Below are 27,739 nucleotides of genomic sequence, written 5' to 3'. Positions count from 1 at the left end.
CAAAAACACTGCTTGAAGTCTTTTTGATATCCACGTACAGTAATTGCACTTTCAATCCTGCTTTGAAAGATTAAAAGCACTAACATGGTCATTAGGGAATCTCATCTGTTTAAAGCCAGAAACAATCAGAATCCACAGAGGGAGGGAGGGAGGGAGGAAGGAAGGAAGGAATTAATACAGTCACCTTTTCTTGATGCTTGTTTTGTGTGTAAGGACTAACACATTGTCCAGTTTTCCACTCAAACTACCATTTCATATTGGCCAAAAAAAAAAAAAAAAGTCTTTGGAAAACAGTGAAACAGTGAATGACTTTTTCATGACTGAGTATCTGGTTTATATTTGAACATACAGGAAATAGATTCTCCTAATCAGCCCTTTTTACCTACTGCCAAAAATATGAGAGTGCAGCTTTACAGCCAAAGCAAGCTGTTATCCACTCCTTTTATAATTCACTCCAAACCCCTACATTAATGCAATATTGCAAATGGGCGCTTAAATGCAGCAGAACCAGGAAAAGCAAATGATAGAGTCCCTCTGACACGTGCACACGTCCTACAGACTTCCTATTGTGGACCATTCTTATGCTGATTTTTTCCAGCACAATTTAATTTTATTAAAACCTGAAAGTAAATCTGATATGAAACCACACATACAAAATGTAGGAAATATCATCTGTCCCTAGTAAACTCCCTAAGAAAATATACCTTTAAAACTTCTGTTTCCATACAGTATCATTCTGTTCATACTCTTTCTGCTTACAAAAAAAAAAAAATGAAGTTATTGCACATTCTGGCTAGTTTAAATGTGTTCTCATTTTCCAAAACACTTTTTTTTTCTTCCAACAGAAAATATGCTTTTGGCCATTTGTCCTGAAGAATGGCTCTTGCACCTTACTTAATGCACAATCATTGTACAGATGGCTTATATACGTGCAATTAATCAAAAAAATTCTACATATCAAATTTATTGCATATGTGCCGAGCAACTGCACAATTCATCAACACACAGTAAATTTGCAATATTTAGAGCACTTCAGATTCACTGTCCAGGTAGAGGCCGTATGGCCAGCCCTACAAAAACGTGACTTATTAGATACCAGCTACCAAACGTGGATGCTTGCCATGCAACTGGAACAAGCATTGTATCAGAATCAGTAAGAGATAAAGCTCACGGCATCTTTAACGCCGTTAAGTGACAGATGACTGATCCGTTTCCATTTCCTCTGCCAGTCAGGGAGGGCTCCCCCAAGGGAGGGAGACATTCATATGCACACGAGGAACACTTTCATTCCGACTTAAAGCTGGCGAGATCAAAAGAACATTCAAGATACATAATTTGGGGGAACAGAAATTAGAAATAATAAGCCCAGGTTTAAAAAATAAGACAAGTGTTTTAACAAAAATATAGCACAATAGCTAATGTATTGTGACAAGGCAAAAAACACTCACTTCTAAGACAGACCACCTGAACAAACATTTATTATCCTGACCCAAGTGCAACCAAAAGTTCCAGAGTTTTTATGCTAATGCACCTTACTTCAAAGATTTCCTTAAGCTACATCAGAAGGCAAAATCTCTAACACCGAGACTTTCAGCACTGAAGAAAATGGGACTGACAAACTGTCACGCTGGCAAAAGGAAAAGACACTGAGAAGTGTTCAAAGATGTGAAACCTTTATTTTTCTTGAAATGGACTATTGCTGTTTCCTGTAATTGCAAAGCCTATACATAGGTGAGCTTTGTTCTCACACAGGACAAAACAAAACCTGGTAAACCTTTTCCTAAGATACTCCCCGACAGCCACCGCTACCCTTCTAAGTTTTTAAATTACTTTGTGTTACTGGGTGCTTGCAAATCAGGAATTTGATCTTCTGGCAGCTGGCAAGAGAGATGCAGCCGAAGCATTACAAAGAAAAGTCCTGTGGCAACACGGTTTACGGGCAGAAGGCTCAGGTCAGCTGCTGGGGCTGTTTAGAGGACCACTTGAAAGAGGATTTTAAAAGTAAATAAAATAAAAGGAAAGAATCAACTTCACTAACTCAGGATAAATCCTAATAAGGTAAGACGACACCCGCTCCAGACAAACAGTGATGGACCCCGCCAGAGACTACCAAGAGAAAGAACAGAGTTAAGTGAAAAAGTCACTGAATTTGGGTTGTTTTCTCTTTAAGTGATCCACATTTCTCATGCTACCAAAGTAAGACTGTAAGCCTCCTAAAAGGGCCTGTTTCTCTGCATACATTTACCTGTACCCTGAAGGAGTTAAACCAGAAGTCTGACACCTTCAGTAGTAAGTTTAGGATAAAACAGTTGGGCTAGATGGAGGACTAGGAGTCAGACATGGGTCCACAGAAACCAGTGACTGGCCTCCAAGTTCCAGCTCTGAGTAAGCACTGCTCAACACCAAGTTTATCCTTTAAAAGCCTAAGACGGTAAGCACAGAGAACATCTGTATTCCTCAGGATCCAGAGGCTCCATTAGTTGAACCAAGTTGAAGTGTTTCTACATACAGGATTACTAATATCAAAATCAGCTTAAAATTTTGTGGCCCACCTTTTAATGATATTTTTAAATTGGAGAGAGCACAAAAAAAGATTTGGAGTAAGCAACTAAAAGTTCAACTTGTTTAACTTATAGAGGAGCTCCGAGAACAGAATTTACTGCCGTTTCGAAGTGCCTCCATTGGAAGAAAACACCAACCTTACCTTCATCTGAGGAAGGCATAAAAAAACCCACCAAACCAACCCTCAGCTATGGATAGAAGTTCCAGAAAGGGTGATTACTCAATGGTCTAAATTGCCAAAGCCAGTCATGTTTGATTCTTCAGCTCTTGATACCAAGAGATTAAGAATCAGAAACCTTTCCAGAACATATACACAACAGCAAAGTACAAATTCGTGTCAGTCACATACAATTTACTGTCTTAATACAGGGTAGGAGCAAGAAGTACAATGGTCTGTGATATACAGGAGGATCAGACAACTTTTTCAACACACTCTTCTGGTCTTACTTTCTTTGACTGTACAAATGATACAAAAAAAGAGCAATTGAAGTTTAAAGGTAAGATCCTTTAGGCAACAGCTGTATTTTTAATCTTTACAAAAGAAAGTTAACATTAACATTGCATCAGCAGTGAAAAGGTTTTATTTATACAAATAAAGAAGAAAAAAGGCACACCGTTCTTCTCTTTCATTTACTGTATTGTCTTGAATACTTACAGACTGCTTGACTTGCTGTTGCTGACAGGAGGAGAATGAAGTAGAATGTGTCCAGTACAGAACAACATGAAACTGATAACATTATCCTACTTGAATGTCAAGTTTGCTTTGGTAGCGCATGAGTGATATGAAGCCAGAGGGGGGAAAAAAAAAAAAATAAAAATCAGCAACAACAACAATCCTGAGACACTTAGGGAAAAAAACCAACAGCTAAAATGAGTGAGTGATCTCAGGGAAGATACCCGAGTCAAATTTAATCATATGCTAAGCAAAAGCAAGCATGTCTCAGGCAAAGTGGATTACCTTTGCAAATGAGCAAGCACTGAAAGGAGAGTTTACTCAGTTCCCTTACATACTCACAGACTGGAAATACAGCTTGGAAAGGAACACTATTGATAAGAAAAATACGCAGCAGGGGAAGACCTCAAAAACAGACGGGAAGACAGGTGGCAGTATAAAGATCAGAAATAAAATATTGCACTGCTTGAGAAATTTAGCTGTAGGAACAAACTGTACAACTAGATTAAGGAGGAAGGTCAGAGCAGAGTTGCTAGAGCACTTCACTACTTTCCCTTCTATCAAAACCACACAGGGTTTGTCAGAGTTTGCACAATGCCTGCTGGATCACATACAGGATAAACAGCTTGCCCGGCTGTGCTTCTGTTTGTTCAATGCTACTGCCTGCATCGGGAGCTGGAAATGTTACTTTCAGAAATTTCAGCAAAATTTCATCTTCTAGGACAAGAGTAACATCCTTGTCGCTAACTAATGGAATTAATAACACCAAACTACTGCCAAAAAATACAGAAAAGCTGCAGTGTCAATGAAGTGGCACTTACACGTGGAACCTTTGCCCTGCATGAAGTAAAATGCCAAATCCCTTCCAGCCAGTGTAACACAGACATAATTTACTACTATCTCTGATACGGTTAATAATGAAGAAGGTCTATGAGGAATGAGAAAATTCTTTATGGAAACTAAAGACATTCAGATGAGCTTGATACCACCTGGTATCTCAATGCTGGAGGAAAAAGTTTCCTGTCCAGGTATCTTGAAAATTGGTTTTGGTTTACTGAGCAGGCAATATGTGGCCATTTCTTCATGGTCCACATTTACCACTATATGTGACAGTTTACTGCAGATGAGGAGCTTGACTAATTACTGTCATAATCTAACCCATTTCACTGATGAGCAGAGTTATTGCTCTTGTGTAAATACCATCTTTATGTATACACTAACCTTTTTAGCAGATGGAATGTTCCTTTTCACTTCCTGAATTCAATGACAACCTGCTTTTTTTTTTTTTTTATACAGACTACTTTGCAATCTTGAAGGTTCACACAAAAAATAGAGAATTTGTTTCTTTATAAACATGCTCAAAGATTTCTGTATGAACTTGGTCAAGTCTGCATAAAGTGACAGATAACAACAGTACTTTGGCCAGGATTAGCAGCAGGACAATGTGATGTTAGAAGAGAATCTATCTAAGGAAAACCAGAGGCAAACAAACAGTATGCATTGATGAAGGATTCAGTGCAAACATGAAACTGGCACTGAAGGTCTCACGTAACAGTTCTGATTTTTGGTTACACTCCTACAAATAACATCTCAACTAGCTATAGGATGGCCCAAGGATTACAACCCAAATTACTGAAAAGGCAGCAGTCCTTGTCCTGTATCACCACCTCATAAAAAAAAGCTCCAACCCAAAAAACTGTTCGCTGGCTCTCTCAGTGTGCTTTGTGTCCAGTTGAGGTTTGCTCATTCACCATCACTGCAGTTCACCCAAAGTGAGCCTTACAAAAGCCACCTTGTCCAATCTGTCAATATTTCTCCACCAGATGAGCACATGGGGGAACTTACTTTCCGCATATCTGCTCTATAGAATTTCTCTGGTCCAAAACATCAAGTAGTGGTTTTGCACTTTGGCGTAAATCATAAGAAACAATACACATCCAAAACTGAAATCTCTTGTGAGGAAACATTAAAGATAAAGAGGGTACTGTATGAATGCTTTACAAAAAGCGTATTATTGAATTCACGGTACTGCCAAAACTCTGGATAATTTCACTCCTTGACTGCGCTCTCAAGTTTCAGCAACGTACAAAGAATTCATTTTCACCTTTTAATCTTATGGATTAAATATGTTTGAGAAAAAAATTGGAGCAGAAAAGAGACCTCCCAGTTTATAATTCACACATTAAAGAGGACCTCCTGCTATAGGCAACTATTTCCTAAATGTTGATTTAACAAAATTCATCACTTCAAATGCATGGATTATGATGTTTGCACCAAAATAAATGGTTCCCACTGCAAAAGCTGCCATACTTGATGAAATATGAGGGCAGGTGTTTTTATAGGAAAACAAAATATTATTGAACTCTTAAAACAATGAGAAAATTTCAGACACCACAAATGAAAATCATGAAGTCTGCAAAGTCTGTTTCTGTGGAAGAGTCTTCCTGCCATTACTAAACATTTTGCCTCTTAATTCTGTGAAGACTGAATAATCCAGAAACATCCAAAGAAAATATAATTTATTGTTGATTTCTGGGAGGGGAAAAAAAAAAAGTCAGATTTACTTTTTTCTTTACTTCTACCATTAGCCTCAAATGGAAAGCACTATGGAAAAAAAGAAGCCATGCTTTCTGCTTTTCTGCAAATAATGAAACCTCAACAACCTTTCTACATATATTCTTAATATATTCTTCTAGCATGCTGTTCAGCAAAGAGTTAACTGATTTAGTTGTTATAGATGTCAAGGGATTTGAGGACACCAAGGTGCTCACAAAATGTGCTCAACATTTGGCAAAACTGGACTTTTCTAATGCCTCTGAATTTATTTATTTAATCTTTCTATCCTCAATCAGTAGCTAGCAGAAATTGTCCAATTTTAGGGAACACAATCCATTTAATTTATACTCTGAAGGCCAAAACCTGGCTACCTTTTAAATAAGAGAAGGGCAGGTGAAAGGCATGGTGCAAGAATTATCTTGCCTTAGACAAATATACTGAATGAAAGGCAGTGAAGTCCAGGGAAATGAAGGCACTTGGAAGATGTAACAGATAAGTGGCAAAACAGTTCTTAAAATTAAAAAAAAAAAAAAAAAAAAGTACCACCAGCACTAGTAGACCTTGCTAATGATACTCAAAATATGACTGGCTGTCCTTTTATATTTAATTTTACTGCAGCCGAAGTGTTCTGTACACTCTCCAAAGATGACTATTGCTGACAAAAACATAGGAAAAAGGAATTGGATGCTTTGCTGTTCACAGGCTGCTTCTGACGTAACACACTTAACAAGATACATGAGTAAAAGACAGATTCAGACAAAAATCAATTTATTCCAACAAGCTCTCCAAGTGGAAAAAATGTCTGACCTTGTTCTTGGGTTTAGCCTCTTAATTAATACTACCTCTAGGGAGACAATAATGCTCCCAAGTCCTGCAACATTATTTTTTTTTTAATTGGAACAGATTATCTTTTTGAATTGTATAACATCTGCCCATTGATGCAGCCGTCCATGAAATTATTCCTTCATTAAATGACTACCCTCCTCAAACAAGACAGCCCACAATATTGAAGAAGTCTTGCTCCTGTTACAACATCTGTTCAAACCTGGCCCTCCTTGAAAATAAGAAAACCTCTTTGGAACAGGGGGTTCTCAGAGCCACCACAGTTAGCATCTGCCACCTCACGTGAAGCACTCCTACAAGCACCACACTTCCCAATGAAATAATTGCTAAGAAAGAGATTCAAAGTCATCTCTGCCTGCGCTCAACCAATTAAATAGTATTAAAAGAGAGGGGGTCACTCAGAGGTTAAATTCTAACACAAATTCCTTTATTAATCAAAGATTTGGGGGCTGGGGAGAGTAGATGTAGTTGATACAAATGCTAGAACCATATTGTAATTGTCCTAAACTAAAAGCAGCTCCCTCCTGCTCAAGCCCCATTTAAGGAAAGCTGGCACACTGCCAGCTGCACTAATTAAAACACTTGCAAACACTGTCCCTACGCACCCTCATCACAGACCTTTCCAGATAAGAAGTCGCATGCCTGATTTACATCAATATGATCAGATAATGTACTGAGATATAAAGAAAAGCTCCTAAAGCAAGTGTTTGAAGTCATGTATCTGCTACAGTGCAAGTCAGTAACTCAAGACACCAGAAAACGAGAGCATGAGACCTGGGAGATTTTGAGCTGCCATTCTCTGGTGGTGCCAAATTTCAGAAAGAACCTTACCTCACTTAAGAAATGCTGCATTTTCCAATTTAGAAGAATTTCTATCTTTTAAACTAAAAGGTTTTCAGACATGGCTGGGAGCAATCCATGTTGATTATGCTTCAGACAGGTCTAGGTTTGCAGGGAGAACATGGGGCTGAGGAGCATCCCGCCCCGTCCCAGCTCGAGCCCATCACACAGCCCTTGGCTTCATGCCACCGGCTGTGCTGCCTCCATTACAGGAGCAGCTCAGTAGTAAGAATGAGTGCCCACAATTGGAGGAAATGAGGCAGAAACTAATTTTTGCCACCAAAAAGAGTGTCTGTGGACCCATACCCAGGAGTGGTATCCTCAGTATTTAAACTGCTGCTGGGAACGGGACCCTATTCTCCAAATGGTGTAAAGATACTGTTCACACTGCTACAAGTTTATAACCTAAAAGCAAACAGGATTCTCTATGGAGTACAGTATGACTTATGTTAAGAAAGAAGATTAAAAAGGATTTTATATTCCAAAACTGAGAAAAAGAAAGACCACACAGATTCCCCTAATTGAAGACATACTAGTTTCCAATCCAATTCAACTTTTTCAGTTGCTCATAGTTTTATCAAACATTTCTTTTGACTCATTCTCATTGCCCAAAGGAAAAGTCGCTAAATCCAGCTAACATGCATATATGTGTTACTGAGTCAAAGGCGAATGAGCCACACAAATGTTTTCCAAGTACACCAGATGAGAAATCTTGCGATTAGAAAAGATTTCAGGCAAGTATTATTAATTTGGCTTGGTTTTACTTAGACTTCCTCTGGATTTAAAAATTAACTCTATATCTAAGAAAATCAGTTCAGCTTTGTAAATTTTAATTTAATTCCACAGTCCCCTGAAAGCTTTAGCACAGTATCTTTTTCATTCTTCTAATTCCTTAAGAATCTCCAACTTCATCATGAATGCCTGTATATTCAGCTATTTCAATAGTTAATGCCTCAGGGGGAAAAAAGCATTTTTCAAATGCAAATTCCATTCACAATTTTTAATTTTTCAAATGTAAAATCTAAATTAGCACCAAAAGATCATAACTTACTTTAATTATTGCACTGGTATTTTACAACGTGAGTTGGCATTCATATACCCAGGGCCCTGCTGAATCAGAGAGTAGCTTTGGCAGTTCTGGGATTTCAGTCAAAGAAAGAAAGTTAGCGAAGAGGCAGGCAAGTCCAAGCTAGGAGCTCTTTAGTTGTTGCATTCCAGTTCTGAGCCCAAGAGACAAAAAACTGAGATAATGATATTCAGAAAGCACAGATTTGGACATCAGTTGGTTCTGTAGAGTTTTCCTTTCTCCTATATGCATTTTACTTCTGAGAGCTTACTGATTTTGAAACTGTACAAAAATAAAGCACCTATTTCATATTAGGTCAATTGAAACAGAACTACCTACATAAGTGAAAACATCCCAAGTGATTTTTGTCCTTGCTTATCTATCCAGGATGTCCAGGATCACAGAATCAGAGTTCTCTATCTGAGAGGGCGACAAAAGCAGAAAAATGAGGCTCACAGTAGCTTATACAATGATTTTCCACTCAATTTCATTTTCAAGTTCTTATGCACTACAAAATTGTGCAATGTAGAAAAAGAAACACTTTAGGCTGATTAAAGAACAAAATCATACCTCAAAAAAAAAATCTAGCTTAAAGTGGACAAGCAGGATAGAAGACACTAATGAAATGGAAGTTGTAAATCTTTACAGTCACAGCAATGCTCTTTACAACCACAGGAATACCTTGAATACTGTGTTCAGTTTTGGGCCCCTCATGACAAGAAAGACACTGAGGTGCTGGAGCGTGTCCAAGGAAGTGCAAGGAAGCAGGTGGAGGGTCTAGAGCACATAGGGTCTTATGAGGAGCAGCTGAGAGAACTGGGGTTGTTTAGCCTGGAGAAAAGGAGGCTCAGGGGAGACCTCATGGCTCTCTACAACTACCTGAAAGGAGGTTGTCACGAGGTGGGTGTCAGTCTCTATTCCCAAGTAACAAGCAATAGGACGAGAGGAAACAGCCTCAAGTTGTGCCAGGGGAGGTTTAGACTGGATATTAGGAAAAATTTCTGCACTGAAAGGGTTGTCAAGCATTGGAGCAGGCTGCTCAGGGAAGTGGTTGAGTCACCGTCCCTGGAGGTATTTAAAAGGCGTGGAGATGTGGCACTTAGGGACATGGTGTAGTGGACTAGGTTAACGGTTGGACTTGATGATCTTAAAGGTTTTTTCCAGCCTAAACGATTCTATGATTCTATGAATGTCTCAGCAAGTAACATCTAAAATAAGTCACCTGAAAACCTGTATGTATGTGTTTACTGTATTTCTTAGCCCTTGGATGGCAGCAGTATGTTAAGATATTTGCCTTTTCTCAGCACATTCAGCATCTGAAAACACTTGATATCAGATACAAATTGTATCTACCACCTGAACAACAGTCAAGAGACAGAAGGATGGGAACCAAGGACAACTGTTTAAAATGTACGGCCAACTGGCAGCTGTTAAATTCCTTTGCTACTACTTTTACCACAAAAACAATCTAAAGCTGCATCAAAACTACAGCAGGAGCATACTGAAAAACACGGCAGGACCCTGATCCCCCAAGCATCCAGGCCTGGATGTCCCTCTCCCTGGACCTGGGGTTGGCATCTGGTCCAGTCTACCATGACCTCAGGCCTAGAAGGGGTTCCTGTAGTTTTAAAAGAGCAAACTAACAACATTCATATTAAAATGCACATACACATCTCATACCAAAACTACGCCCAGCTACGATAGCATTAGCCTTCAGGTCAATGGGGGTTCAAATATGTTCACATTTTGACAACACAGCATCTTGATGAACATTTCCTGAAGCTTCCCTTAAATTGCACTTCCATACTTGCCACTCATATAGCTATTATTGTAGCATTCTTTCTGATATTAGTTTTATACTCCATATCTGAGAAGAAAAAAAATAAACTTTTGAGTGCTAAATATGAATCACACTTGCGCTGGGACAAAGTCTTCCTTCTGGACAGAGATGGAAGGAGAGAAGAGCAGCAGACTGGAGCTCTCCTGTCCTATACAGCAAACACAAGCACATTTGCTAACTCAGGAGCATGTTCCACGAGTGTTATGTAGGAACAAACTCATCTGGGAAGGTGAGGGCACTTCTACAGGGGCACGCAGGTAAAGCAGAAAATGCCTAGGCACATCTGATCGTGGACAAGCTGAACTTGAGCAAGCCTTCAAATGCTTGTTGAATATAGGAGGTATTTTTAGCTTTCTTTACAAACTGAAAAGAGTAGTTCCCAAAGCTTGAAAATGGATTATTTAATTTCATTTTATTTTTCCTGGCATTTTATTGCAAACACTCTTAAGGCTGTTTTCAGGTGAAGAAAAACAAGCGAAGGGAAAATGCACAGGTTAGAGTTCGCTCTTCTTGAAATTTAGCCCAGAATTGCTAAGTGTTAATCTCTGGAGGAAAAGCAAACTAATTCTGTAAGAGTGGCTCTGATTTTAGGCCATATGACCTGTTTCTCACATCTCTCACAGTCCTCATATAGTTCTTGACAATCTACCATTTGCACAAAATCCCAGGAAGATTTTATTCATTAAATCTAATGATTGTAGCAAACTCTTCTCTCTTAATAAGCTTTCAAGAGTACATGCCAATAGCAGTGTTCCTGAACTACTAGCTACTGACTTAATGTGGTTATGGCAGATGAAATTTTGCTTTTGACAAACATGAGCAAAAACAATACATTAATATCTGATTAGAAAAGAAAACAGTAACTGAAAATGGGGCTTTTCATATTAACAACTAGTCAATGTTTCTTAAACCTCAGTAAAATTGTTCACATATATAACAATGTCACCAGTGACATTTTGTGAACCCATACATTTTGAAATATAGGCTGCACATCACATCTCGTTTTCCAAGTAATTTATATACGTGGTTAGCAAGTCATGATTCTGTGTGACATTCTCCATTTAGCATTTATACACTAAATGGAACATGGTTTGTTTCTAATTGACTCTAATTATTATTTGCTTATATTTGCTGGGGGGAAAAAATAGAAGAAAGGTTTTGTTCTTTCTTCCCTAACCTGTCTAACCTTCTGCAAAACATACTAAAGCTTGTTATGTTTGTTGCAACATTAGAACAGGTATTAGAGCGGATGCTTCAGGAAGCTACACTAATAATTCATCTATATACAGCAGGGACAAACGCAAGGGACTTTGGTCACTGCAGGGGGAAACATTTTCTGCAGGGCACCCCTAACTCCACAGTTCAGGCTCTCTATTAAGGTGTGCCTTTCAGCTTCACCTGCATGGAGCCCACCATGGTTCTCACTCCCTACCTACCCTCAAGCCTATGAAAATACAGCGCTTAAGCCAAAGGCCCCTCATCCATTTGATTTTTTTTTTTTTCCCCTCCTTAAAAACACATTTCTCTACTTTGAAGGCTGCTTTTGTTCACAGCTCCCCAGCGGGGGCAAGCTCTTTAGTGCCTCTTGGCTGAGCAGCAGATATAACGTGCCATGTGCCCCTCGGGTTGTAATGCTGATTAAGGAACTGGCCAAAGCCCTCCATAGTTAAATGTACTTGGACTTCCTCTCTCTGTGGGACAAAAGCAAATGAGTGGCATCCATCCCCTGCTCCACTATCTGTGAAAGGACTCAGATTCCCAGGCAGCCAGAACCTCTGCTTTTTCCTCTGTCCACCTCTACCCTGGCTCAAAAAAAAAAAAAAAAAAAAAGCAAAGACAATGAAACAGTATTTGAAATGAGGACTAATCTGTAAGCTGATCCTTGCACATAGACCTCTAACCTGCACTGAGTCTTTCCAGGTCAGCAGAGCACTTAGATAAGGAGTTATATACATCTGAAACAACAGCAGGATCACCGTAAAATGCATGGACATGAATGTCTTACGAAGCTGTATAGCAGGGCCACCAGCAAACTCTCCCAAGTCAAAGCAGAATAGGTGAAGGGACAGAGACAATCTCTCTCTCTTGATTGTCATGGCTCTTAAACAATGCAGCACAACAAGCAGTAAAAGGGTTACACAGTCTGATCCTGCATCATGCTAGGAATTGACATATTGTACAGCTATTTCTGATCAGGGTTTCCTGAAACAAGTGCGTGCCGGCACTATATGGCACTTCTGCAATAAGCCTCCTACATCTGGCACAAATTTATGGAGGTGCTGACCCATGAAGATGAAATGAACATCCTCCAAGCTCCACAGACTAATCCTTACCCCTTACGTTCCTAATCCAAAGCACATTTGTTGACTCTGCTTTCTCAAACAAAAAAAGCATATAACCACATTTATACTTAATGTAACCTGCATAAATAAAAGAACTTTAAATTTGTCAAAATGACATGCCACTATACAGTTTTCTAGCAAGACATGTATACTGTCGAACTTTTGCTCAATGTGGAGATGAGTAAAGTACGAGTCTTACTAAAACAAAGGCAGGCTACTAATACTAAACTGCTGCTTTGCAGATTAAGAAGTGAGGAAGGTTCTACTTTAACAAAGTTTTTTTAAAAATCCAAAAGCATAGAAGACCTCAAGTATATTTTTTTATTATTACTTTCTATTACACCCAAGGCCCTATCATTCAAATTAAAGATAAATATTGTCATTCCAGTCCACTGCTATTACACCAGCTATGTTCCCCCCCTACGATCACTATCCTTTTTTTCCACTCTTTATGGCTGCAGTGCAAAAATACAACTGACGCAGAAGGTCGGCACCATGCACAAAGCCAGCACTGAATCGGACTCGTGGGCCCGATCTCCAGCACTGTGGTGCCTTTCTGAAAGGGAGCGTGCAGCTCAGCCTGCAATGTTGTGCTTGGACGCCATACAGGTCTCCGAAGAGAGGAAAAAAAAGAAAAAAAAAAAAGAACCACCTTGTTTTCATTCCAGCTATGTTTACATAAAGGCTCTAAAGATCCCCACTGGCAGGTTATTTCTAACCCCCGGCCTCCTTCCCGCCCCCCGTGCGCCTCTCCAGCCAGCCCCCATGGTAACAACCTGCCACTCTCCGCAGCGGCGAGGGTTAAACATCTGGCTGTAAATTGCCGGTGCTGCACACTTCAAGCCGTAACTATTTATCCTAGCTGGAGAAGGAAGAAAGAAATGGTTAATTGCATCTAAGCCCAACTCTACTGGCATGGCAGTTTTTGTTACAGCATCATCACTTGGCATCCAGGCAAAACCGACCAACAAACCCGATTTTAGCTGAAGCAATGTTTGTAGTGAATTAGCCGGTATTTATGTGACTGAGTCTAATATGGGTCATTGAACTTCACCCAGCTTTTCCTCACAAAGGGAAGTACGACCTGGCAGTATGCAGTTACTTGTATACTTGTACATCACTCGCAGCCCTGCAGACAGAGTGAAGAAGTAAGTTTCCTACGAGATCTTCAGGGCAGGGACCGCAATTTCACCTCGTATTGTAGAGTACACCAAACAGCGCAGAGGTCCTTGGGCAGCAGGTCTAGGCAGTGCATCAGCACAAATGATAAATAATAAGAAAAAACAAAACAATCTCTGTTTTCACATGCCCTGCCACAATTCTGCTTACTCAGCCAGGGTAGCTAGAAGTGCAGATTTAATCAGCAGAAAAAGCCTTACGCCAGCTGATGAGGTCTGCTGTGGCTTCTGCTCATCACTCGGCACACACGGCATAGAGCAAGGAAGCTGTTTCAAGTAACCTTTACAAAGATGTACTTTAAATTTGTAAGCAAGCATAACAGCATGCTGAATAATAAGCTACATACTTCTGATGTTTTAAGGACTGCTTGTGTTCCCCACTGAAGCCCAGGAGAATTTCACCACGTGTCTTAAGGCCACTGCATCTGGCCCTTGTCCCCTCAGGTGACAAATGCACTGCACCTCCCCATGTGGGAGAGGCACAGGCAAATGCCACATTCCATGTGCCTTGACTTTTCTAGCTTGGTTTTGTCTATTTTATGCATTATTAAAGCAGCAAAAATCATTAGGAGAATGCACTGGAAAGAAATTTAAACTCACAAAGATAAATACCTGACTTGCTATCCCAAACTTCAGAAAACAAAAGCACTTCCCTCATGTCCTAGCACAGCATACATTTGGGGTTTGAGATTGTGTTTTTGGTTTGTTTGCTTATTTTTAAAAACTTTTTCCCCCTCCACATATATGAATAAGATGAATCTACATGGCTATTTTTATTTAACTTTCTCCAGCAGCACTTACCAAGCTGACAGTCTCTCATCCCTGAGCAGCTAATGTCAAATTCGCTGGAAGCCTGCAATCCCAAAGCACAGGTATAAAATCTCTTGTAAGCACTGCATTTTTACGGGTAGCCGTTACAGTCCTACACAATTCCTGACCGCTATCTAAGTCCAACCTATGTGCTCACTCTAACCATGGTCCCATGTACATCTATTCCTGAATATATTAAATATTCACACATATGACATTGGTAGTTTGATCTTACATTACAACATGTTTTTTAGGAGGTATTTGTAACAGAAATCACCTTTCCAGGGCTTTTAACTTCACAGGAGAGTTATTTTTATGCTTCTAGTCCATTAATACAGTGCCAAGAAACAATCTTGTGTTGCTTATATTAAAAGCTGTTAACTGTTTATCTGAAATTCATGTTTAAGATTCTTAAGCTATGAAGCAACAATAAGTACATTTGCAAAAATCCAGAATTCTTGCAGACAAAACTGCCCCACTAAGACCTATGCTTTCCTTCTAACGTATCCTTTGTAAAAATTTTGGGCCAGAGGCAGCATATCTGGTTTTGGTGCAAACTATCACATACGTACTTGTTATTATCTATGAACTTGCAGAAACAGTAACATCTCAGAAAGGGATATAAAGGTTTCAACCTTCAGTGCTCCTTAACAAGGGAACAAAACTAGTGCTAGGACATAAAACATGCCCTAATTTTGCCTCATGCACAAACCCAACAGCCATCTACTTCACACACCTATTCTACCTTTACTACAGTCTTTATCTTCACCTTTACATGTTCCTGATAGGCATTAAATTGTCACAGCACATTGTTGGAAGGTTGTTGGATGAAATGTAAAGAGAATATCCCAAATTTTATGCTGTCTGTAAGTAATAAACTTATTACCGCTCTTCTGATATAGTTAGTCAATGACAACACTCTTGCTCAGTATTATTTTTGGCTTGGTTCACAGCATTACTTGTATGCTGCCTTTTTTTTTTTTTTTTTTTTTTTTTTTTTTAACATGCTTATTAGGATCATGAACTGAGGAGAAAAATCATTTCCTCAGCGGAAGCCTCCAAAATTGGAGAATGTCCTCAGAGTCAAAACTGCAGCTTTTATGAATCCATCTTAAATTTAAGTCTTATGCTGGGGAAAGGAAAACAGAGGGGTGAACTTGGCCACCACTTAGTTAAAAAATTAGTTCAAAGATGTCAGTTAATCTCCCACCAGATATCCCATTTCATCTGTTCATCTAGGGAAAGCAGGTGAATGACTTCAAGATTTAGTATCCCCTCATGTCTATTTTGAACAACTGCTAGAAACGTAGTGTCGGGGTTTAACCCCAGCTGGCAACTAAGCACCACGCAGCCACTCGCTCACTCCCCCCACCCAGTGGGATGGGGGAGAGAATTGCAAAAAAACTCATGGGTTGAGACAAAGACAGTCCAATAAGACAGAAAGGAACGAAAACAATGATAATGACAACAATAATAAAATGACAATAATACCATCAAAAGAATCAGAACAAAAAAACCAAGTGATGCACAATGCAACTGCTCACCACTCACCAACTGATGCCCAGCTAGTTCCCAAGCAGCAATCCACCCCTCCCAGCCAATTCCCCCCAGTTTATATACTGGGCATGATGTCATATGGTATGGAATATTCCTTTGGCCAGTTTGGGTCAGCTGCCCTGGCTGTGTCCCCTCCCAGCTTCTTGTGCCCCTCCAGCCTTCTTGCTGGCTGGCCACAAGAACGTGAAAAATCCTTGACTTAGTATCAACACTACTTAACAACAACAGAAAACATCAGTGTGTTATCAACATTATTTTCCTACTAAATCCAAAACACTGCACTATACCAGCTACCAGGAAGAAAATTAACTCTATCCCAGCTGAAACGAAGACAGATAGCAAGAAGGCACACTTTAGAGATCAGAAAAACTTAGTCTGATGTGCAACCATTATGCCTGTGCAAATGAAGATGATTTATGGTAGCGTTTGTGTTTCTTCCTTTAGCACCATCCCTCGCTTACAGCATACTTCAGCTCTGCTGGAATCGAGCACAGATTTCCTGCTAGCTTCAACAGAAGGACTATCAGGGTATTAATGGTCTGGACAGAGGTTGTAACGGGTACAAAAAATACTGCAACTTGCATAGATAGAAGTATGATAGTCAGTAGCCATCAACAATTTCTACCCTGGAAGGTGGAGCACTCTAGAAATCTTGAGAGATTCTCTCTCTAATTCTGTGGTTCTTTCCCTTCCTTTTGTTTTACTCACTGTCTTTCAGATACAACTCTGTATCTGTTCAAATCTAACTGGCAGCATCTTTACAAAACTTACACTGCCATTTTGATATCAAAAGTATCCATTTCTAGCTTTCTACAAAAATCTTGAATATTTATTGTGGAAAATGAAGGTAAAATAGAACATGTATATGTTCTATGCTAAAGAAAACAAGTCTTATTTGAGCTTCATAGATTTAGGAAACAGTTCAAAGAACAGCTTATCTGAGTGAAAATGGGACCTCTGTAATGCTGCTAAAGCCAGAAAGAATAGTTCCTGGGAGGAACCGTGTAACTTTGTTAGATTTATACCTACTGCATTTTATTTTTTAAATAATGAAAAGCTTTGATAGGTATTATAACCATTCCATACTCAAAAAAAAAAAAAAAAAAGATCTCTACACTGGGACAATTTTATAACATTTTATTCTGCATACCGTATCAGGCCTGTATCAGTATTTACCCAAGAAGTTACTATGGACTGACACATTCATTGAACCAAGTGCCTTAGACTGCGTACTCCATATAAAAGCTTTTGTTGGAACAAGAGTGCATGTGTGCAGCATGCTTATTTTCTATTTTCTTGTGCTTTCTTTTGCTTCAGTTGTAAATCTCTCCTTTCCTGACTATCAACGTGACAGGAAACGATGGCAGGAGGTACTACCAGTGCTACTAGTACTTACAGTAGTTCACAGGAGAATCTGGAATACTCAGAGGAATACAGGAACTACTCTTTTCTGTGTTTAACATGCTAAGATTCAGAATAATAAGTTGCTATATTGACACAATTTTTCCCAAGGATTATGAATCTTTGACTGTGAAGCTAGCAAAGATGCTGCTGCTGCTGCACTACCTAATGTGCAAGTCTTACCAAAGCCCAAATACCTCAGGTGTTTCTAGTTCACTAAATATCCTCCCCAACCTGGGACTCTTGAAAATGGAGGCAGAGAATTGTTAAAATTGCATGACCAGTTTCTAGTATAATCATTTTCCATTAAAAATGTTTTTTGAAAAAGTAGGGTGGGATTTTTTTAATTAAACTTTGCTTGATCTCACAAAAAGCAGAATTTAAAAAGATTACCAAACTCAGAAATATCTTTTAATAAGCAAATTTCTTCATGACTGAAAATACCAGCTGGATCATGCATGTTAGAAAATTTTTGCTCTTTTAAATTGTAAGTTTTTGGACAAGGGCTCTGTGTACATCCATCCATAACTGAAATACAAAACAAAAGCTAAATAAAACTACAAGAAAAATCAAAACTGTTTCCAACTGTTACTTTGCAATGTAGATGCTCCTTTGCTTTCAATTTCTTCTTTTCCCGTCATTCTGCGTATACATTTTTGTTGTTCTGCAATTAGGAAGGTATCACATTCACCATGGGAAGAATTTATTTTAGATGACTTGGTCCTCTGTTAACATTATCATTTTTAAATATCACAGCTTAGTCCTCATGAGAGGAATATCTCTTTAAATGCATGTGTAATATGATTTAAAGTCTGTAGCAATTAAGAAGCTATACTATCAAAAAACCACATTTTCTACAGTACAACTGGATCATTTTTATTGCATAGTTGGGATGGATCAAGGAGATTCTGATGGTAAAGGGGTAATCACTTGTTTTCAGGAGTGCAGGACCTGCTCCTTTTGTGCATCAGAGGAGACAGGCACTGAGCAAATACAAAGACTGAAGCAGCATCAAGACCAAAAGGCGCTGTTTGTTGTGTGGTTCAGGCCAGCTTTCACCAAGCACTTGCTTTCCCCCTACCAACCAGGACAATGCAACCTCTGTCAATGCTGACATTGAAGAATTTGGCTCCTAGTGGAAAGCTCTTTCACTTTTTTTTCCCCCACTGTTTTTATGAAATAAAGGGCTTTGACACCTTTGGAGGATTGTAGAGACTAAGGAACTCTGACTTTGCTGGGTTCTCATTGCTGCTTCTCGCATGCCACTGGCAGGAACGTGATACAGTAAAGACTACTGTGGATAGAAAGGAGCCAAGATAAACCTGACAGGACTCACCTGCCACAGACTTGCAAGGTTCAGAGCAGTTCCACAAGCCAACAACACATAAGACAACAAGACATGAGTCATTACTGTCTCAAAACTGATGCAAGTCATTAGGCACAACTAAACTGAGATGAAGGCAATGATATGCAGGAAGCTTCTACTTTGAATGTCCGTCTCTCCCTAACACTCCTCTGTACAACAAATCTTGCACCACCAGGAAGAGGATTAAATGAGCTAGTATGTTTTTCAGACCCTATAATTTAGATGAGGAAGAGTTTCAGAAATGTCAAGGAGCAGATGTCTTATGAAGAAAACCAACAGAAATCTCTTACTATGGATTTATGTTTGTTTTCTGGCTGAAACATCAACTCAAAAGCTACTCTCCTCCAAAAAGAAAAAAGGAAAAAGTTGCCAATTTGACAAGAAAGAATATTAGCATAAAATCTTTTAGCATTTGTTTTTATTTCTTACAACACATTTTGCTATTGCCTAGCTTCTATGTCAGTTAACATCTAAGTCAATTAAGTTCTATATCCATCCCATGTTTTATTTTTGGTTGGTTGGGGGTTTTTTCCCAGTTTTTCTTTTCACACCCTTCCTTGAAGTACCTCTGATTTTTAACAATACTCATTTGGACAGTTTCATGGCTTTCAAAGACAGAAGCAGTATTCTCTGTCTCGGCATGGCCACAGACAAAGCTTAACTACATCTGATGTTAAAGACCAACACAAGATTTAAAAATGCAGCTATGAATATTGTGAAGAACAGGAAGAAGCGCTAAAAGGAAGCAAGAAGCTTTCCATTGGATTACATGTCACTGTGGTACATGTCTATGCCGTATAATATGATAATGAACATTAGACATTCAAGGATGTGGATCCAGTAGGTCTAGTAAACTTTAAAACTTGAAGAAACGCCAGTCTTGCTATACAAATTTGTTGCTTAGTCACTGAGGGTACTGAACAGAATATTCTTTCCAATGCCAACAGTTCATTTTTGCTGTCTCTGGAACCTTTGTCTCAACCTTCAAGTCTCAAACTCTCAGCTTCAGTGTTTTGTTAATATCCAGCCTCATAACTTTCTATTCTATTCTCCTTGGATATGTGCATCAGATACTTTGAAGAGAGCATCCACACACTTGCTTTGAGAACTTCAGCTATTACAGCCATATAGCAATTACTTTCTTCGTTGGCTGTGAAATAACCAAAACAAGAAATCTACATCTATCTTAACCAAGCTAATAACAAGAAAACATGCAGCTATGTTTGGGAGCTCATTAGCAAAAAGCACAGACATACAGACATTCCCTTACACAAAATCTCTTTCACCAGCATCAGATATAGAATACTTTCTGCATTTGTCACCTCTCAGGTCTGAGTTTCCAGCACACTCCTTGTTATACGCAATTAGCCCCATGCCAAGGTTTGGTACATTTCGTAATAAATCCCTGACCACATTTGCTTCAGGCTTGGCAGCTCTGGAAAGGCTCTATTCATCGAGGCAGCAGCAAGCCACAGGACTCTCTACACCGCACAACTCTCTCACAGAATTCCAGCACGCTACAGATTTCAACAAGCCATCTCCTCCCTCCTCCTCTCAAACAGCCTGACATATGACTGTGATTAAGTAGGATATGAGAAAGCTCCAATCAATTTTTCTCTTTTTCATCCCTCACCTCCCTCTTTCCACCTCTTTTCCCTTCAGACACCCCCCCCCCCCCCCCCGAAAACCCTCCCTTCTCTCCCAGCACTACATATTAGGTAGGAATCCATAATTTTTTTTTTTTTTTGCCTGTATTTAAAACAGTAACCATCTGTTACTTGCAGGAAGGCTGTCTCTCCTTCTCAGGTTTCTTCAGCTTCAGAGCACTACCCTCACAGCAGAGCATAAGGCTAGCTCTAGGCTGGGAAAGCTCTCTGTGAGGCACTCAAGAAGAACAGCAAAACCAACAGCAGCAGGAGCAACCGCTGGACACTGGGCCATCTGTTCATGGACATTGCAAACAGAAAAAACAACTTACATATTTCCAGCATTCAGACAGCTAAAACGACAAAGAAGGACCTGGGAGAGGCACCATGCAAGCACACAAGCCACAGAGAGTACGAGTGGGAAAACAGTTATCTCCATAGTATGCATACTGGATTTCTCTTCACACTGCGCTGTGGGTCATGCTCGCTGGCAACACTGGGATAATCCATTTTTGGCATCCAAAAACCCATTCAGACGAGAGCAGAGCCCCGGGTAAAGAGGCTTCATCATGCTTAGTAGCAACATTGCAACTAGGACTCAAATGAGCTTTTCTTTTAACTAAGAAAGGGTGAAAAACCTCCAGTAACTCAGTATTATCTCATCTTTCATAGAAGGGAACGCCAGCTGGTACACTAGTACATAGTTCGACTCAGGTTACCCGTATGACACCTTCCAGCAGTGTCAAAGCACCTTTGCATGTGTTTCAATCCTCCTTTCAGCTCCAGGCACACATTCCCAAAGCTTCATCTTCCTTCTCAGCAACTCTTGCCCTTCCACTTAAGGAACTGCCACAGAAATAACTGGGACATTGCTAAGCTGCAACACCTCCATTGTCCCTCCTTGTCAGGCAAAAGATGGGCAAAATGACATTTAGAGGGCATAAGCTAAGCTCCAAAGAAGAGCTGTAGCTCAAGGGTACAGTCAAGAATCAAGAGACAGCATGCAAAAGGTCACGTTGTATTAACAGGCCAGGTTTTCTGCAGGTCTGACTTCTCCTGGAGTCCCTCCCCTTTCAGGATCCATCCTTCCCAGAGAACCTTCCCTCTGCCAGAAGGCTGTTCATGCCAAAGCCTGCATCCAAATTACAATACCCCCTTTCAACATGATAAAGCATAAAATCATGCCGCAACTGACTATACCCAAAGGCAAAACCTAATGAGAAACTAAAAGAGAAATTAAACCAGGAGTTTATCTAATTACTATCTTTGCCTTGTTAACCTACCCTTTACCTTGCCAAAACACTAACCTAAATATGCATCCTAATTTTATGTCATCACCTTGCTTGCCTGGAGCCACTGAATACCAGAATCCACAGTGATATTTCCTTGCTATTTTTTTTCTTCTTAATCCATTTTTTTACTGAATCCAAGACTTTAAAAATAGTAGAACAGCTGCCTATGGCACAGTGAAGTCAGACAATACTCCTCATCAAACCGTAGCAGCCACAGAATGTATTTAATTAATCGAAAGACAAGTCAAACTTGCCTGAGATTTTTAAAGCTATGTAGCTTGTGCCTAATCTCCTTTCAAAAAGCCGAGTTCACCAACTGCTCAAGTAGTGCCTGTTCATGCATCCCAGCTCAGTTTCCTACAATGAGGACACAGTTTCATTCACGACTCTTGGAGAACTCAATTACGCAGCATCACATCACGTTTCCAAGGTTCCTATTTACCTCAACACAAAGCACTGCTGTAATGGGATCAAAAGCTGGAAAAGCTGGAAGATTATTTAATAAAATAACAATGCTAAATTTGCACGTTACCTTGAAAGATCCTTCAGGAGCTCTTACACAGCTCTCTCCTGACCACTCCATGACTGTGTACACACAGCCCCGGGACAGAACAGCACTTAAGCATCCCCAAAAGCCCTTTGCGAGCACAGAGGTGGGTATATGAAGTTCTACCAAGTTACTAAAGATATCCAGCACGTACGGGCTGTTCCTTTGTTAATAAAAGTGAGAAAAAATGGAATTGGAGTTTCTGCAACTTGCTCTTATCACCAACCATTAGTCTTGCTTCTAAATTTACCAAACCTTTCACAGACAGCAGAGAAGTGTAGATGTTTTACATGAGTATGAATGGTACCAGCCCTACTCAGAGGCAAAAAGCTTGACTTACCCTGAAAGTCCAATCCATCTGCTTTTACAAATACATACACTTAACTTTAATCTAAGCACTATTTACAAAAATACATACAGACATAAAAGAGCATAATAAATTAATAGCTCACAAGAGGCAACAATGACTAATGACAGATCTTACTCTCCTTTCCAAAGCACTGGCCCAAGGGAACACAGCAGATAAAATTACCTAAGTTGACTTTCTGTGTTCCTGTGTGATGTTTCCCAGCTGGAAGACATAAGCTTTCCTAAACAATTCAGGACTTTAACGTGACCTTACTGCCGTCATCTTCTTTCATACAGCCAAGGGATATGCTTGTTAGTTTATACAGGGTTTATCTTACCCATCAAATTCTCCTGCCTGAACACTGATGTTGCCTACTTGTGGCTGTACTGTCAATAGCGCCTGCAAAAACCTCTCCAGTAATCTGACTCCTGGTCACGGACAACAGTCAGCAAAACTGTAAAAAGCAGTTGTGCAAAACCCTTCACGGGTAATTACTGCATGAGTGAAATGGTCAAACCCAGAAAAATGTACTCTATAAATTGTTTTAAATCCACGTGCTTGTCCTGTATTTCTTTTCTTTGATGAAAATTGTCACCAGTGATTATTTGGTGCTACCAAATTTGTACATATAAATGATGACTATTACCTGAGTCAGAGCTGCAAGTTCAGAGGCGAAACAAGACAATACTCCGAAATTCTTGACACTGCTGCAGCTGCATGTAAATGTCAACTCTTGAGAGCTTATTTTCAGTGTATTTATTGACATAAACATATAAAATTGAGAAGTGAAACTGCTGTTTCTTCTCTAACCCAGATAAAACTGATTGGCATTCACCGCAGCTTTTCACCTCCCACATCTCGTGTTGCAGGGATCACTTACTGAAATCTGCATAGGCTTTTCTATTCACTTTATCCTGGACTGTAATGTGATTATACATGGAAGAACAGCATGTGTGCATATGCGCTTACGATTGAAACATGACAATTATTTTCTCCTCTCACAATTTTCTCTTTTTTTTTTCCTCCCTAAATTACCTTTTCCAACACATTTCCCAGGAGATCATCTCTTTTCTTAGAACTGAAGTGTTTTCATTATCTTGCATTCCTCTTCAACAAACTTTTACCAACCCCAAGCCTACTAAAAGCCCACAAGTTGACCAAACTTCAAAAATATTGACAAATATCTAAAATGAAATTAAAACAAAGGACACAACTTTTAACACTTTGTTGATAAGATTTCCTCATGTGAAATATTACCGCACCATCATCTGCTCTGAGGGTGCAATTCCACAAACATTTACTCCAATAAGGCCAGTAGTCCCTGTCCAATAACAAATTTTATGACATTTCTGTCATTCACCATGCTCAGCTACATGTTCCTGAGTCAGGTTCACCATGGCACCTGTTATGCTGATAAAATAGAGAAGGAACATACCTGATAAATTCCTGTTTAAAAAACAATATCATTCTATCTTATAGTATGTCTCCTGTTTATGAAAAATGCTTACGTCATGGCAAAGAGCAGCACAAGTTTTGTGTGGGAGGAGAGGTTGAGGGAAGGGAGAGGAGAAAGCAGCCTGTCATGGAAAATCCTCTTTGCAACAAGAGGAAAAAGAAATCTCCTCAAATTATACCATGACAACTACTAGTTTCATATAACAGCCCAATTTACTTCAATACAGCTCAAATATTTAATAATATTAAATTATTAATATATTAATATTTAGTATGCAGTAATAATAATTGTAAGCTGTGGTTCACTGAGATGGTAACTGCAGTTTCTGGGTGCTCAGTACCTAAAAAAGGAGCGAAAGCTCATGACAAAAAAAAGCTGAACTGGTACCAAGCCATTCTGCCGATACAAATAAATTTTTTAAAATTTTTTTTAAAGTAATTTTATCTTGGTAGATTTTATACCAGATCAGGTATCATCCTTCTTCCTGCAGCTGGTACAAGGCAGCTATAAATACCTCATTGTATGCTCCTGCCAGGCTGACAAAAACATGAGCAAGTTCTCACATCTGACCTGGTTCAAATCCACATGGCTTGGCCATGCTGCAGGGCGCAGATGTAGTGACAAATATCGTTGATCACAGCCTCACAGGATAACAGGCACTGTTCGACTCTTCAAAACACCCAGGGCTCAGGCACCAATACCTGGGATCAACACAATGACTTCCACAATATATTGCAAGGGGATTTTCATCTACAATATTAATTTATTCTTATTTAAACATATGTAAACAAATAAAGTAATGTTTCTAATAATTACTGAAAATTCAAAAATAAAAATCTTATCACACACAATCAAAATCTTTTGGCAAATTTTAAAGTCTTAGATTTGATGGGAAACTTCCAATTTACTTCAGTGGGGTATGGACTGAGCCTTTAATCTCCTACCTGTAGCTGATTCAGCTCCAGCTTAGACTTGACAAAATCCTGCCAACTTTACCATGTCACTTCATAATAAACTGTGCTTTTTAACTGAAGCTAACTGAAAGCTGGAGCTTTTGATGAGTGCTTGCAATTACATTTTCATTTCCCTTCGTCAACTACGCACACAAGTGCTGTAAATCTCTATAATTTTAAATGAGGTCTTCAAGGGTAATTTTGGCAGCCAAACAGGAGAGTGCATCATGTTTGAAGTACTGTAGGAATTTTTTTTTTTTTTTAAATCTTTTGGACTCAGATCTGAAAGTCTCAAACAAATTCATTGCTCACCTATCTCAGATGACATTTTAATTGTAGCTTTTAACTACACATAGGCTAATGGAGGAAAACTGAGTGGAAAGTTCTTTGAGTATACATTCAGATAGAGAGGCTTTACTGAGAGAATTTATTTTGCACGGCTGAACTTTATATTAATGTGATACCTATAAATATTGTAAAATGCAATTGGGGAAAAAAGCCTTTAAAATAAGCTTTATAGATTTCAGAGGTTTTTTTTTAAACTTTATTTGCAGCGTATAAGCATTTAAAATCCAAATGTAATTTCATAATTCATAGTGTTACGGAAACAACTTCCCAAATCTCCATATCTGCCACCGCTTATTGTTTAGGGTTTTTTTAATTCTGTCAAAAATTCCCACAGTGTGCACGCATATATATATTTATATTCCCACAGCTAGAAGTTCTCATAGGACTACCTAGTGATTTTATTTACTTATTTATTTTGCTTTCAGCCATCAACAAATTTATTCTCTCCCAGTCAATATTGTGACCCCCATAAAAGATGTCTTCTAGGTGGTCTTTATATGCAAAGCCTCACTGACAATATTTACATTTGTGAAAACATTTTAAAAGCACAGAAGGATGGGCATGCAAAAAGGGAAGTGGAATTCCCACACTTCACAGCTGTATGAAACAAAAAGGAATGTATACTTACCACTCTGAGGCTCTCTCCACATGGTACCACATTTGCTAAGGTCCTTCCTTTTCCTTTGTAGCACTAGTGTTTAGTGAAATTCTTCGTATTTCTATAAACACTAGAGATATATACGGAATAACAGTATTTATAGGTTTCATGTGTTTGTTGGTGGTTTAGATATATATACTTTATTTTGAGAAAATCTGCATCACTGCAGAAACCTTGAGACTAAAACCAGTTTCTTTCAGCTTTGACAAAGTAAGTGACACTTTCTGTTGTTGCGGCTTTGCAATATTCATTGCATTTAGTTTTTTCTTCTTGTGAATGATATTTATAACAAACATAACTAAATGCAGCTGGAAAGCCATTAAAGTAAAAAAAGTAGGAATCACCTATTACATCTGCTTTTCATAACAAAGGGTTACAAAGACTATATTGAACATTCATTCCCATTTATCTAAGCCGATATTCCCAAAAGGAAAGCCCAACATCTAACCTCAAAAACTGCAAGGTGTCTTAGAGGCATAAAAAAGGAAATCAAAATGAAATAGGAAAACATATGCTGCAGATAACGTACAGAAAATTAAATATGTAAATAAAACATTTCAGCATTAAAACTTACAGGAAGTATAAGTATTCAACTTTTATAACTATTTAAAATAAAATACAAATTTGAAGACATTTGAGGATTTTGAGGTCTGATTATCCAGAAAATTCTTTCTTAGATGAAAGTGGTGAAACAGTGCATCTACATTAAAAACTTCACAGAAGACCTGTCTGGCATACATATTGCTGCAAAAACTGAAAGGCAGAACTTTTTAATAACTGAAACTGCAAAACTATGTGTCTAGCATACAACCATGTAAACTAACAGAAAAAACATACAGTAACATATTAGAGGAGAACGCTACTGATGGTGCTCAACCACCCACTGCCATCAATGGGTGCCTTTCTGATGACCTTGGTGAGACGTGGATGAGGACGTACTACAAGTAATCCCTTGCTGCACAAAGTTCTCCAACTTTGGAGGCAGTCTTGAAACCTGCACTCAACAATTTAAAACACACATTTTCTGATGGGAAATGTAAATATGAAGGCATACCTATTAGAGCAGAGAGCAATGACTTGTACATTTGACCAAAGAGCAAGGGTTGGAATTACAGTTTTAGACTGTGCTGGAAACTTGACGACCAGTATTAAAACATTACATAAGATCAGTATAAAGTAAGTTCATGCAGAAGTCTGACTTGAATACTTATAATAATTCCTTTCCTCAAGCCACTAAAATCTGTTCTCATCAGGGCTATATTTCTTTACTCAAGTTAAAAATCTTATGTTTCACTGAAGCTATGAATCTGTTATATTTTACAAAACCAATGACCACACGATGTTAAAAAAGTTATCTAGAATTCAGTGAAAAGTTCTAAATACATTTTAAGATATTCCATAAAGCCTAAAAACTCCTTAAATCAGTGTGAGTTCTCCAGACTGAAAGACTAAAATA

At 38.9% G+C, this 27,739-nt stretch overlaps 1 protein-coding gene across 9 annotated transcripts in view; it reads right to left on the bottom strand.

The window, feature by feature from the left end:
* The window catches only part of BMPR1B (bone morphogenetic protein receptor type 1B), a 265,710-nt gene that overhangs the window by 166,926 nt on the left and 71,045 nt on the right, over positions 1-27,739 (bottom strand). For 4 of the 9 annotated variants that reach the window (XM_050895614.1, XM_050895610.1, XM_050895616.1 and 1 more), the window contains exons 3-4: positions 26,254-26,353; positions 24,895-25,025 (exon numbers count right to left, since the gene is read on the bottom strand). The exons of 2 other annotated variants lie outside the window; for them this stretch is intronic. The gene's annotated coding sequence lies outside the window, so the exon portion shown is untranslated. Of the gene's footprint in view, positions 1-14,701; positions 14,754-24,894; positions 25,026-26,253; positions 26,354-27,739 lie in introns of all 9 variants that reach the window. 3 more of the 9 variants (XM_050895611.1, XM_050895615.1, XM_050895619.1) reach the window with 3 other exon arrangements.

The sequence above is a fragment of the Gymnogyps californianus genome, chromosome 4, assembly GCF_018139145.2.
Source record: "Gymnogyps californianus isolate 813 chromosome 4, ASM1813914v2, whole genome shotgun sequence".
NCBI classification, from domain to species: Eukaryota; Metazoa; Chordata; class Aves; order Accipitriformes; family Cathartidae; genus Gymnogyps; species Gymnogyps californianus.
Note: the sequence above shows the minus strand (reverse complement) of the source record. Positions and strands in the feature narration are given on the sequence as shown.